The sequence below is a fragment of the Eschrichtius robustus genome, chromosome 10 (genome assembly GCF_028021215.1).
Source record: "Eschrichtius robustus isolate mEscRob2 chromosome 10, mEscRob2.pri, whole genome shotgun sequence".
Lineage (NCBI taxonomy): Eukaryota > Metazoa > Chordata > Mammalia > Artiodactyla > Eschrichtiidae > Eschrichtius > Eschrichtius robustus.
In genome coordinates, this window is record NC_090833.1 from 38902219 (window position 1) to 38916213 (window position 13995).

Consider the following 13995-nt stretch of genomic DNA (forward strand, 5'->3'; position numbering starts at 1 on the left):
GCACTTGTACCTCGTTGTTGAAATTAGAGTGAGGAATCTATATTGATAAGATGCAGCAGCCCTGGAGAATGGACTCTACTCCTGTATCCCTAAAGAGGTTACTTGATAAGCTATATAAAAGTTGACATGGTCTACCACATAGCCCCATCTCTTATCACCATGCATATATCAAGTGTGAAGTAACTGGAACATTGGAATCTGTGCCTGAAAATCATAAACTCTCTTCTATGTTGTTGTTGTGCATGCTGTTCTCTTGTCCATCTGTATCTTTTCCTAATGCTAAATTGACTTAAAGCTGGGTGAAGCCTATTGTGTTTTGTGAGTTTGATTGTTGCTCCAATACCAAGACCACTGCTGGAGAATGGGCACTGCAAAAGAAAATATCAGGGGCTTCCCTGGTGGCGCAGTGGTTAAGAGTCCGCCTGCCAATGCAGGGGACACAGGTTCGAGCCCTGGTCCGGGAAGATCCCACATGCTGCAGAGCAGCTAAGCCCGTGTGGCACAACTACTGAGCCTACGCTCTAGAGCCCACAAGCCACAACTACTGAGCTCGTGTGCCACAACTACTGAAGCCCGCACGCCTAGACCCCGTGCTCTCCAACAAGAAAAGCCACCACAATGAGAAGCCCACACATCACAACGAAGAGTAGCCCCCACTCGCCGTAACTAGAGAAAGCCTGTGCACAGCAATGAAGACCCAACACAGCGAAAAATCAATAAATAAAATATATAAATTTATTAAAAAAAAAGAAAATATCAACTGATTTCCCATATGCCTGAAATAACTAGTTAGAACTTAAACTGCAGAATAGCATCCTTTAACAAAAACAAAAGTGTAAAACAATGCTGGCAAGAAATGTACATCAATATTTAATAATGGCAAAAGTGAAATGAGATAAGCATTTTCTAACTCTTCTTTGGCAGGAATCTAACATAATACACCCTTTCTAGGGAAAAATTCAGATTTACGAAATTGAAACTTTAAAATATTCCTGTCTTTTTAGCCACTCATTTCATTTCAAGAATGTATCTTAATGAAATAGGCATGGTTTAGACAAATGTATGTGGACAAAACTACTCATCACAGTGTGGTAATTTTTTTAAAAAAGATTTTTTTTTAAAGGTAAATAAATATGACTTACAATATTAGTAGCCATTAAAACTAATGTTTTTGAAGAATGTTAAATAGCTAAAAGTAAGATTAAAAATAAAAAGCTAAAGGAAAAAGCAGAATCCAAGACTGTATGCAGAATATTATTTCAATTGCACTACACACACACATACACACCCCACTCAAGCATGTATGTTGGAAATACACTAAAATATGAACCTTGTTCTTTCAGAGAGTAGGATTATGGATAATTCTATTTTCTTTTATACCACAAAATTTAATCCGCATGAGAGCAAAAACACATCTGTCTTGTTCATTGCAATCTTTTGAGAATGTCTCATATATTATAGGTGCTAAAGACATATCTTGAACGAATGAACAGTTTTTCCCTTTTCTAAAATAAGTATTTATTGCTTTCTAATAGGAAAAATTCAATAATTATTTCAAATGTGTATATGTATATATAATCTGTCCTTGAATAAATTCTATACAGATTTGTAGACAGGCTAATTTCCGTATATGGAAATTTACACATCATATAATTTTAATCCAAAAGAATTTGCTCCCAAACCCAAGTTTGTGCACCCAAACATCAAATTTTTATTAGTTATTTCCTTTTATTAGTTGTATGCTCAACAAAGAAAATTTTTGAAGTATAAGTATTTCCAGAATATTTTTGACTCTACATTTCCCCCTTATTCTCAATTTCCATACCAAAAAATACAGTTAGATAATATAATTCAGGGGGATAAACTTGGTCACTCATTAATGAAATGTTTTAACAAAGATAAGGTTTCTTCCTTAATAAAAAAAAAAGTTTAAAGTACACTTGAAATGAAGTTCTAAGTGATTATCAGGGTTTCATGAAAATAAGGAAATTCTTGATCAAAATTTCATTCAGCAATACATGTGGAGGTTTGTGATCCTCTAGGAAAAGCACTGGGTCCCAAGAACAAGTGTTTGGCAAACTCTTAGACTGCACTGGTGGAGGCCAGTTCAAACTAGTTTAAGCGAAAAGGAAATTTAATGATTTAGTGAACCAGGAAGTCATAGATACATATGGTGTCTGGCACAGTGAAATCAGTGGGCTCAAACAACATTATCAGAGCTTTCTTTCTCCATTTCATGATTCTATTACTCTACCTAGCTACATTCTGCATGCAGGCTATCACCACATGGTAGACAACATGACCACCAGCAAGACAACTACATCTTTCCTTAACATCCCTAGCTTAACATTTCCAGAAATAGAACTTCCCTATCTGTCTATATATCAATCCTATGCAATGCTCTGCTTGACCATCACCCAAAGTTGGTCAGACTCAAGGTTAAGGGCACAGTCCTCCAGACTGCCAAGTATGCCTAAGACTTCTGACACCAACTGCAAAATCAGAGGGAACAGTCTCAAGACTGCTCTCATTTCAGACACCAGGCACAAGTTCAGTGTTCCCAAAAGGGCACCCTTACTTCAGACCAGCTAGCTAAAAATTCAGGGGAGTTCTCATGACCACCCACAGGTTTGATGGTTCACTAGAACAACTCACAGGACTCAGGAAAACATTAGACTTATATTATAGTTTTATTATAGCAAAAGGATACAAGTTAGAATCAACCAAAGGAAAACATGCATAGGGCAAAATCTGGAAGGGTTCCAGATGCAAAGCTTTCACCATCCTCAGAGATGCATTACTCTTCCAGCACCTATATATGACAATACTCTAAGAGTACTCCCAGCTAAGGAAGCTCACCCAAACTTTCACATCCAGAGTTTCTATGGGGGTTTAATATGTAGGCATGATTGATTGAATAATTACCTGCATGGTTTAGCTCAATCTCCAGCCCACATACTTCCCAGAAGCCAGTCTGACATCACGTGGTCTAAGGAGCCCACCATGACTAATAGAGACGCTCCTGGCAGGAAATTACAAGGGTTTAGAGGTTGCCTCCGAGAAACAGGAGACAAAGGCCAGATGTGTCTTTGAGCTGAGGCCAAATTCTTTATTACATAGTCATACTTGCCCATCCCTAAAAGAACTGATCACTAATGCTTAGTGAATGAAATAATCTGATAGGCCAAACTAGATCTGCTTATATCCCAGTAGCAGGAGTAAAGCATGCTGGAGAGGAAGTTCCCAGAAGGAACCGTAAGAATAAAGCTAGGACAATACATATGTTAAACAGACATAACCTTTAGCCACAGATGTCCGCTACAACTAGCAACAAACATTACTTCATTATCTAAAAATATTCAGACTTTAAAAACTAATAGGAACCTTAGGGGAGATATGAAGAAATGATTCTAAAAACCCTATGATTATAATCAAATAGAAATCTTTCTAAGTAAAACATTAAGAATGAATATAAGAAAGCTACTTAAAGAGTATGGTTTCAATAAATATTTGACTGTAGTACAAACTTTAAAATTATAATACATTTTTTTCTTTTCTTCTTTCCTATGAACTGTAATGCCTAGTAAGTACAACTGGGTTTTTTGTTTGTTTCATCATATTTTTAAATTGAAGTATAATTTACAATGTTGTGTTAGTTTCTAGTGTACAGCAAAGTGATTCAGTTATACATATACATATTCTTTTTCATATTCTTTCCCATTATAGTTTATTACAAGATATTGAATATAGTTCATTATGCTATACAGTAGGACCTTGTTGTTTATCTATTTTATGTACAGTAGTTTGTATCTGCTAATCCCAAACTCCTAATTTATCCCTCTCTCCCTTTCCCCTTTGGTAACCATAAGCTTATTTTCTATGTCTGTGAGTCTGTTTCTGTTTTGTAAATTAAAACAGAGTTACCATATGATCCAACAATTCCACTCTTGGGCATATATCCAGAGAAAACTCTAATTTGAAAAGATACATGCACCCCAATATTCATAGCAGCACTATTTACAATAGCCAAGACGTGGAAGCAACTTAAGTGTCCATCAACAGATGAATGGATAAAGAAAATGTGTATATATATACAATGGAATACTACTCAGCCACAAAAAAAAGAATGAAATAATGCCATTTGCAGCAACATGGTTGGACCCAGAGATTATCATACTAAGTAAAGTAAGTCAAACAGAGAAAGACAAATATCATATGATACCACTTATATGTGGAATCTAAAATATGATATAACCGTTTTTGTTATAGAAAAACGTCACTCTAAGTCTCAGTTTTCTTATTTGCAAAATGAGGTTATTACTTACCTACCACATAATGTTATTACGAGGGTTAGAGAAAAGGTTTGTAGAATTCCAAGCACAATGTCTGTCATTTAACAGATAATATCAAATTGATACTGTTGTTGCCACTGTTGCTTCCCGAAATTAAAAGCCACAGCTCATATGTAGTAAGTGAGATATCCAAATATGAATGATCACAACCTAGGAAAAGCAGAACTCAGAAGAATCACTTTTTAATGCTTTAGAATAAGAGAGCAACGCATAAGGGAAAGACATTTGAATCGAGAACAAAAGGCCTGATTTCATGCTTCTTTCCCACCACTTTTTGTACTAAGCAACCATGGGCAAGTCACTTTACTCCTATTGGCCTTAACTTTAACATCTATAAAGTGGGGATAATAGTCCCTTTTTTTACTATCTTTACTGGATTCTTCATGTGCTATGTTGAGAAAGTATTATACAAAATGAGTGGCACTAGTAGTTATATTACCATATTTTGCTTTGTATATATAAAGAAATATTATACAATTAAGGCAAAATATGTAAACTTCAATTGCTTGCATAATTATTGTATCAAGAGAGAAAAGTTGTTTCTATTACTCCACAAACATAAGAAAGACCTTACTTATCACACTATAAAAAGCATAAAATGTTAAAGATATATCTAGTTATATGTTATATCAAGGGTTACAATTTATTACTAAGATATAAGAAAAGATAGATGGCTATTATCTTGTATATTTAGCAGTATTAATAGCAGAAGTAACCAGTGCCAATCCTGTCAACTGGAATATTGACACTAGCAGAATATGACAGAATTATGAACACCATTTCTGAACACCCAAGCTCCAAGTTCCATGGGAACAAATTTCTCAGGCCACATAAGACATATTTACTTTCATTATATTATGGATCATATGATCTAAACAATCACTTTTAGCCTAAAAGAGTTAGTAGAATGTCTAAGTTGTGACGAAAGAATAATAAGGAAGACAAGCTTCCTTATTAATAATAAGCACCTTCCTTTCTCCAGAAAATGTCAAAGGGCTATGCTAATATAATTTTCCACACAGTCTGAGCATCATAGTACTTCAAAGAACATTGCTTCAAAGCCAGACTCCCAGCCTGGAAATCTTCAAGCCATCTTTGACTCCTCCATCTCTTACATTCAATCGGTTTTTAAATCTCCTGGATTTTTCCTTAAAATTTCTCTCAAGTTTGTTCCTTTAATCTCCATTTTCTCTGCCACCATCGCAGTCCATGTCATCACCTTTTGTTAAAACTCTACCTCCTCCAGTTTTTTCTCCCTTGAATACAGCCTATAAAATTCTGCCTCTTTATCTCCCTAAAAATACTATTTATACTTACATCCTGCCACATCCTTGCCCTGGAGCCTGTAATCCAGTCAATCCTTTGATTCCAAGGGAGGAGCTTTTTAAAAAAGCACTGATGCCAAAGTTCTACCTGAAGAGGTTATGATTTAATTCATCTGAGTCAGAGCAAGTCATTAATTTTTCTTTAAAAGATCCTCTGGTGTTTCTAATGTGTAGCCAGATCTGGGAACCACTGTGATGAATCTCTATTGCTTACTAAGTCAAGCTAGAACTCCTGTAGCAGTCACTGCAGGTGTTCTCCCCAGAGGCTTTACCATCCTTCTGACCTTTCTGTGTGTCCATTCCTTGGCTTTGGGGTGATTTGCTTTTAATAATTATCAGCACATACTACTCTCTTCCAATGACTGCCCTGGAGCTACTAGAGCTACTTTGTCCCTGCTCCTGCAGAGAAAACAGGAAGGGCCTGGGAGTTTACATCCCCTGGGGTAACCAGCAGTCGATGCCCAAATAATGTGGGAGTGTGACAGCCTAGCTCCCTTGCCTGGATTTGGACATATTCTGAGGTGTAATTTACACTTCAGAACTCCCTGGCAGGATCAGGCTGAAACTGGGACTTTGCCTAAAAAAACACACACACTTATTTGGCTGCTTCCCCTTCCCTTCACGCCCTTACTCATTTCTCCTGGGAGTACTTCTCTAAGAAATCACTTGCACATGAATCCTCATCACAAGGTCTGCTTATGGAGACCCAAGGCAACCTAAGGCAACATCTTGGTCAAAACAGTTCATAACTTGTCACACCATGTTTTCCACAATATTTATCCAACATCCACCAGCAATGCTAGTTTTCTCATCCACTGTGCTTATTCCACACCACTCTTTAAGCCTGCTATTTCCCCTCACCCAAGATGCCTCTTCCCTGCCTCTGTGACCATCAAAACTTCCCACCTTTCAAAAATAAGCTCTAGATATCTCCCCCATCCCATGCAGAGCCCAAGGCCCTACCCATGATAAGTGCTCAATAAATGTGGGTTGAACTGTTGCTGCCTCCTCCATCAAACTCACCCTGACAATTCCAGCACAGGTAACTCTAGCTGTCTTCTCTAACTTGTATATTTAATGTCAAATCCACAATCAGTTGTTGATTCTTTCAACCAATATTTGTGTGATTACTATGTACCAGGAACTGTGCTCATCACAGGGAGTGAAACAGTGATTGAGGATATTTCTGCCAGCATGGAGCTTACAGTCAAGTTAAGGATGCAGACATTAAGCACATAATCACACAAATAAATGTTAATTTATAACCATGAACATCTAAGATGAGATAAATGGTGCTGTAAGAGAATATATGAGTAGTAATGTCCTTATCTAGGACTTCTCTGAATAAATAATGAAGAAAGAACAACCTAAAATTACTGTCCTGTTTTCTATTCTAGGGGTTCTTAGACCCCCTTCCTCTGTAAAATTGCTTACAAATTTTATGTAACTATGTATTATTCTATTAACAGATTTTCAAGGAGTCCATGACCCAAAATTTTGCACAATGTTAACCCTGTAGAAAATAATGCCATGTTTATTAACTGACTCCTACGTGTGCTTTATCTATCTTATCTGTAGGTCCTTGTTCATAGAAATATTAGCATTTTTGTTTTGTATAGCATATCATTTAGTTTAATGTCAGACATAGGCACATCACTTAACAAATATTTGTTTTCCTCCCCCTGTTTTCAGCCTGAGCATTTCTACAGAACTCAGACCCTCAAAAACAAATTTTAAAAGTGTCTTCATTTTCTTTATTGAATAAGAGCCCATTTTGAGCAGTTGTGGTTGGAGTGAAAATGATTATCTGGGTTTTCTCTGGGTACCAGGAAAACAAGAGCAACAAAACAGGATTTGCATGTTAAAACCTGCCTGTGCTACGCTGGTGCCAAACAACTGTCACTACATTTCTTCAGAGTTCTGTTTCTTCAGGGAGTTAACACTTTCATTCTGGGAACTCCCTGCTGCATCCCCAAACCTTAGCTACCCTAAAAGTATGTTACCAGGTAAAAGCAGAAAACATTCATTTCATACACAAAAAGATGAACGCTGATTACTTAATCAGTTATACTGATCAATTTAAAAGAAAAACAATGAAAAATTAAAATTTCATTTCAAATGCCACTGAAAAATATTTGTGACCATTACACATACACTGAAAATAAGTGTTACATATGTATAAACTAAAAAATATGTGTTTATATATACTAGAAATAAACATGCTTTCAATATGTATATTTATAAATGCATTTATATATGTTGCAGATAAATTAATGTATATAAAGGCCATAATTTTTAACTGGCATCAACAAATACCTGAACATAAAATAATAAAATAAATAAGATTATGCCAGATTCCAATATATTGTTAAAAATGTAATAATTTCAACAACTTGTACTTGAATCTCAGGTCCAGAAGACCTGAAATAATGGTGCAAAACGTGAAAAACACAGAAACCACAGAAAATATTAAAACAATACAATAATTAAACTGTTTAATCAAAGTACAAAAAAACCTTCAAGTGTATTGTCCTCAACACCTATCAAAGATTGAAAGAGAAAAGAAGACTAATATAATGCCATATTCTCAATTCATGCTTTTCTTAAACTTCAAGCTCTGAGTCTCAAAGGTAGGTTGTTACTAGGATATCTGAAGAGATGACACCATATGCACACATCAATATTTTAACAGACTGCCACTCTTGAATGATCCAGGGACCAAACACCAAATTTCTAAAATTTATTTCCTTTTCCCATAGGTTGACAACCCTTGTGCCCCTGTACTCCTGCTTAGCACTTCCATGATAGGTATGCAAATAAAGGAAGAGGAAGTTAGATGCAAATAACGTTGGCGCTTAACAACAATTCAGGTATAAGGTTTGATATAGTAATTGAAATCCATAGTTCAATCTCAAAGCAAGATTGGATTTATAGTTTTCCTTTCTTGTTAGCATATGGGATCAAATGCATGCTAAGCAGTTATATGTTAGAAACCAAGTCTCAAAGATGACTTTAGGAAGGTAGCATCAGGTACAAAATTACTGTCCATGCAGGGAATGATGACAAGGAACGAAAGAGTATAAGGCAATCTAATTTTGCCATCTCTTGCTTCTACTTTCTAGGGCTTTGAAGCAAAGATCAGTGTTTCCTAACATTTTGTCCTCCCAGGAATGTAATACTCCCATAGACATTGTCAACAATTCTTCATGCTAACTCTACACTCTCTTTTGCTGCTTCAATGCAAGTAAAGATAAACTGATTTTACTGTAAATACGGATGGTTTTGATTTAGCTCCCATTTTTAAACTAATTTATTCTTAAATGTCAGCATTTTAATTATGAATGGCAAATTATCTGCTACCCACTTCATGAGTAATGAAGACTGACCAATATGTTGATATCCCAAAGTGGACAGCTGCTGACCATAAACAATTAACACTAACTTGCCTATTCTAACCAAGAAACTAAAGAACTGTGAGATATCTAACATGGCATCCTACAACTGAAAAAAGAAATACTTAGTAGCCATTTAGTCCTGTATTTTGCAACTCCTCTGTCAGGAACTCTCATATGCAATGAAAGACTACCAAATTCTTCTTTCCTTCCCTACTGACACTTTTAGCCAGGGTGAGGGGAATGAAGGTGATAGTAATCATAGTAGGAAGGAGATAGGCTAATAAATAAGATGGAGGAGGTTTCACATGTGTATTATATATATAATATGATTGTGGATGAGTGCTATGGAAGAAACAACGTCTAGAGGTCAGGAAAATGGCAGCCGCACTGTGCCCCAAGAAGGGTCACTGGGCTGTCACTGACCAGGAAAGACTCACTAAAAGCAGTGGGATAGGACTTAAATGTTTTTACTTCACTTCACAGTCAGCCAAAGTACTGCATTTTTCAAATTGGATTCATACTTGGGTTGCTTTCACTATGTAAATAAAACAAATGAAGAATTTTTCAATAACAATAGATCTTTTACTTGGCATATTAAACCCCTCCCCCAACACCACCCCCCCAACCCCGCCACTACCACCACCCTTAAGCCAAGTCACTCCTCCAATGACTTTGATTGAGCCTTTTGTAGAATTATGAACTTGGAGAGCTTTTTAAAGGAGAAACGAATGGACTGAACGCCAGGTGGGATTTAGCCAAAGCTGTCACAGCTCTGGTTGTTACCCCTCATAATCCATCTTGCTGAATCAAAAAGCAAACTGTGAACAAACAGCTTAGGCAGTTTGTTTGAAGATACACTCCTGTCTTTCTAGGAGGGATTAAGTCATGGCTACAGTTTGTTTGGAAAATGATTATCCACATGAAAATTATTAAATTCATGTGGCATCTCTTTGAGCCAAAATGTTTTATAACTTTTCGCCTCTGGATCATACTGACAATGATGCTGTAGTTTTTATACTAAAACACAGGCTCTCTCCACAGTCTTTCAAAAAGTCGTCAATTTTTTTTGCATTTGCCACAAGCATACAGAAGATGTTGACTTTCAAACTTTTAAATAATAAGGGTTCAAGCTCTGCCTTTAAAAGGCATCACAGCAATACCAGATGTCGAGAGAAGAGGATTATTTTCAGCTTTTATTCTAAACACTGGATTCCATAAAAGCCACATTCATACCCTGCCGGGGGAGACAGATTAAGTGGCTGAGAGCCTGAGCAAGAAAGGAAGAATAAAGGCAACCCTGTGATACATCAGAAGTAAAGTGTTTTCCCTTAGAGTATAGAATGGAGTGATATTAAATTTTCATTGTGGTAAGCAGATCTAAACCTTGGAATACAGTATAATCTCTAAATATCTAAGCAATCAGCCTCTTTTATATCACCAAATATTGCACTTTTGATACTCAACGTATTTTGGTATGCAGGTAACTCTTGAATTGAGGTGAGAAGAGAGGCTGGGGGAGGAGGGTGCTATTCAACAAACACTAAATGGTTGCTTTGTTTCAGGCACCACGGCGGGTCTTGGATAAACAGGCTTAATAAAACACTGGCCCTCTCTTCTTACACTCACAGTCTAGTAAGGGAGACAGACATGTAAACAACAGATTACTAACCATTGTGATAAAGAGCACAATAGAAGGGTAACCATTATGTTGATTAAGCAGAACTCCATAGAATGCAGACAAAAAAAAAAAAACCCAAACAAACAAACAACAACTTCATTCATTCCCTTTATACTAGGTCCTTTATAACCAATCTGCAGATTCATTTGTTTCTCTTGTCCTTTGAAGAAAATGTTGGGTAAGGGAAGGTCCCATAACTTTCTTAGACACTCTTCTTTTAAGTTACTTTTAGTGCCAAGAATAATCTAGCTCAGTAATAATAATGTCTAGTCCAGTTTATTAATCAAAACACCAACTTGATTTAAAGTTAAAACTTCTTCCCTCTGCCAATTGGTAGTAGTTTCAAGCTGGGACACTTAAAGTGGAGAAGAAGGGTATGGTCTTCTTTTTCTCTATTTCCTCCCTTGCATTTTTTAACCCATCGAACTCTCATCTCCACACACAAAATTGCTTCTGTTTCCATCAGGGATGGAACTAGGCAAAGAGAAGAGAAGAAAGCAACAGGAAATGTCTTAACTTGACTGGTACTATTAGAATCTGAACTAAGAAATTCTAAGGAAACTAAGGAAATTCTTTCTCTAATAAGGTAAATTTATTTATTTACTTATCCCACGAATATTAATGGAACACCAATTACATTTTAAGAACTGTTACAAACACTGAGGACACATAATAAAAAAATCAAAGTCCCTGATTCCATGGACTTTATAGTCTAGTGGGGGCTATAAGTCAACATACACTATACTAAATATATATAATATAATTTATTCAGATAGACTGTATGTAAAATACAATGTTAATTATATAAAAAATATGTTAGATGGTGACAAGTGCTATGGAAAAATATTAAACAGGAAAGAGGGATAAGGAGCATGAAGAGGTAGGTTAATTTTACTTAGGGCAGTCAGGAAAGCTTTTTCTGATAAGGTGATATTTGAGCAAGAGACCTGAAAAAATCTGAAGGATTTAAGCCAAGAAAATATCAGATTAAAGAGCATTCTGGCCTGAGAGAATAATAGCTGCAAAGGCCCTGAGGTAGGCAAATGTTTAGTATGTTCAAAGAACAGCAAGAACGCCAGTAGTATGGCTAGAGCAGAACAAGAAAAGGAAAGAATGTTGGAGATGAGGCCTAAGACGTAGAAAAAACTTAGATCAAATGTAAGGTATGCAGAGGCCATTGGGCTTTTTTCTGAGTTAAAAAGAGAAGCTCCTGGAAGTTTTGAGCAGAGAAATAAAATGATATAATGTACGTTTTTAAAATATCAGTCTGGCTTCAAGGTGGAGAACAGATGGTAAGGCAAACATGGAAGCAGGAAGACAATTTGGAAGCTACCAGAAGAATTTAGGCAAGAGATGACGGTAGCTTGAATCACTATGACTGAATAGGAAGCAGGTAGAGAGCATTAGACAGATTCTGAATATACTATAAAAGATTTAATGATGGACCAATTGTGGGTATGAGAGTGAGAAAAAAGTCAAAGCTAACTGCAAAATTTTTGACCTCAGAAACTCAAAGAAGGATGTTGCTACTTATAGAAATAGGAGAAAATGTGAGAAGGTAAGGTTTGACTTAAAAAACAAACAAACAAGCAAAGGAAACAAAAGCAAATAAACAAATGGGACTACATCAAACTAAAAAGTACAGCAAAGAAAACTACCAACAAAACGAAAAGGCCACCAGCTGAATGGGAGAAGAAATCTGCAAACAATATATCCAATAAGGAGTTAATATCAAAGTATACAAAGTACTCATATAACTTAATATCAAAAAAAACAAACAATCCAATTAAAAAATGAGCAGAGGAACTGAACTGATATTTTTCCAAAGAAAATGGCCAGCAGGCACATGAAAAGATGCTTAACATCACTAATCATCAGGGAAATACAAATCAAAACCACAATTAGATATCACCTCACACATGTAAGAATAGTTAAGGAATCAAACAGACAACAGACCAGCTGGGCCTGGCGCATTGGCGCCCCTGCCGCCGGCGCCGCTGCCCACCTGCCACAGGGAGCGAGCTCAGGGCCCCGGCCGCGCTCCGCCATGGCCCTGTACCGCACGGAGGAGCACGGCCGGCCAGCCCCACTCTCCCGGTTCCTGTCTCTTTTTCAAGAATGTAGCTGGTCACTACATTTCCCCCTTTCATGATATTCCTCTGAAGAGGAAAATGGCATTCCTACAAAGAGAGCACGAAATGATGAATATGAGAATTTGTTTAATATGGTTGTAGAAGTACCTCCGTGGACAAATGCTAAAATGGAGATTGCCACAGAGGAGTCATTGAATCCCATTAAACAAGATGTAAAGGATGGCAAGCTTCCCTATGTGGTCAATATCTTTCCTCACAAGGGTTATATATGGAATTATGGTGCCCTCCCTCAGACTTGGGAAGATCCCCATCGAAAAGATAAGAGCACAGACTGCTGTGGAGATAATAATCCTATTGATGTTTGTGAGATAGGCTCAAAGGTTCTTTCTCGTGGAGATGTTGTTCATGTGAAGATCCCTGGAATTCTGGCTCTTATTGATCAGGGTGAAACAGATTAGAAATTAATTGCTATCAATGTGAATGATCCTGAAGCCTCAAAGTTTCATGATATTGAAGATGTTAAGAAGTACAAACCTGGTTACTTAGAAGCTACACTTAATTGGTTTAGATTTTATAAGATACCAGAGGGAAAACTGGAAAACCAGTTTGCTTTTAATGGAGAATTCAATAACAAGGCTTTTGCTCTTAAAGTTATTAAATCTACTCATGAATGTTGCAAAGCATTGCTTATGGAGAAGTGTGATGGAGGGGCTATAAATTGGACAAATGTGCAGGTATGTGATAGCCCTTTCCATTGCTCTCAAGAGGAAGCTAGATCATTAGTTGAATCAGTGTCATTTTCACTGAATAAAGGAAGTAATGAAGAAGATCAAGTATAGCACTTCCTTGGCAAGTGATGAGAACATTTGAAGTTCTGCCATCAGGATTCCAGTCTCTAAGAACTACAAGACTCCCATCTCCCCCAAGTGCTAGAAACAGGCAGATCTATGAGAATTTGCTAACTTCCTGTTGAAACTTTTTTTTTTCAAACTTTTTGATATGCAATGTGTAAATAAACATTGAAATTTTTGGGAAAAAAAAGATAACAAATGACAAGTGTTTGCAAGGATGTGAAAAAAAGAAAGAAAAAGGAACCCTCATGCACTGTTGGCGGGAAGGTAAATTGGTGAGGCCACTATAGAAAACAGTATG

At 36.7% G+C, this 13995-nt stretch overlaps 1 pseudogene; it reads left to right on the forward strand.

Moving 5' to 3' along the window:
• The first annotated feature begins 12797 nt into the window (after window positions 1-12797).
• LOC137770224 (inorganic pyrophosphatase 2, mitochondrial pseudogene) lies at window positions 12798-13751 on the forward strand (annotated as a pseudogene).
• The last annotated feature ends 244 nt before the right edge of the window (window positions 13752-13995 follow it).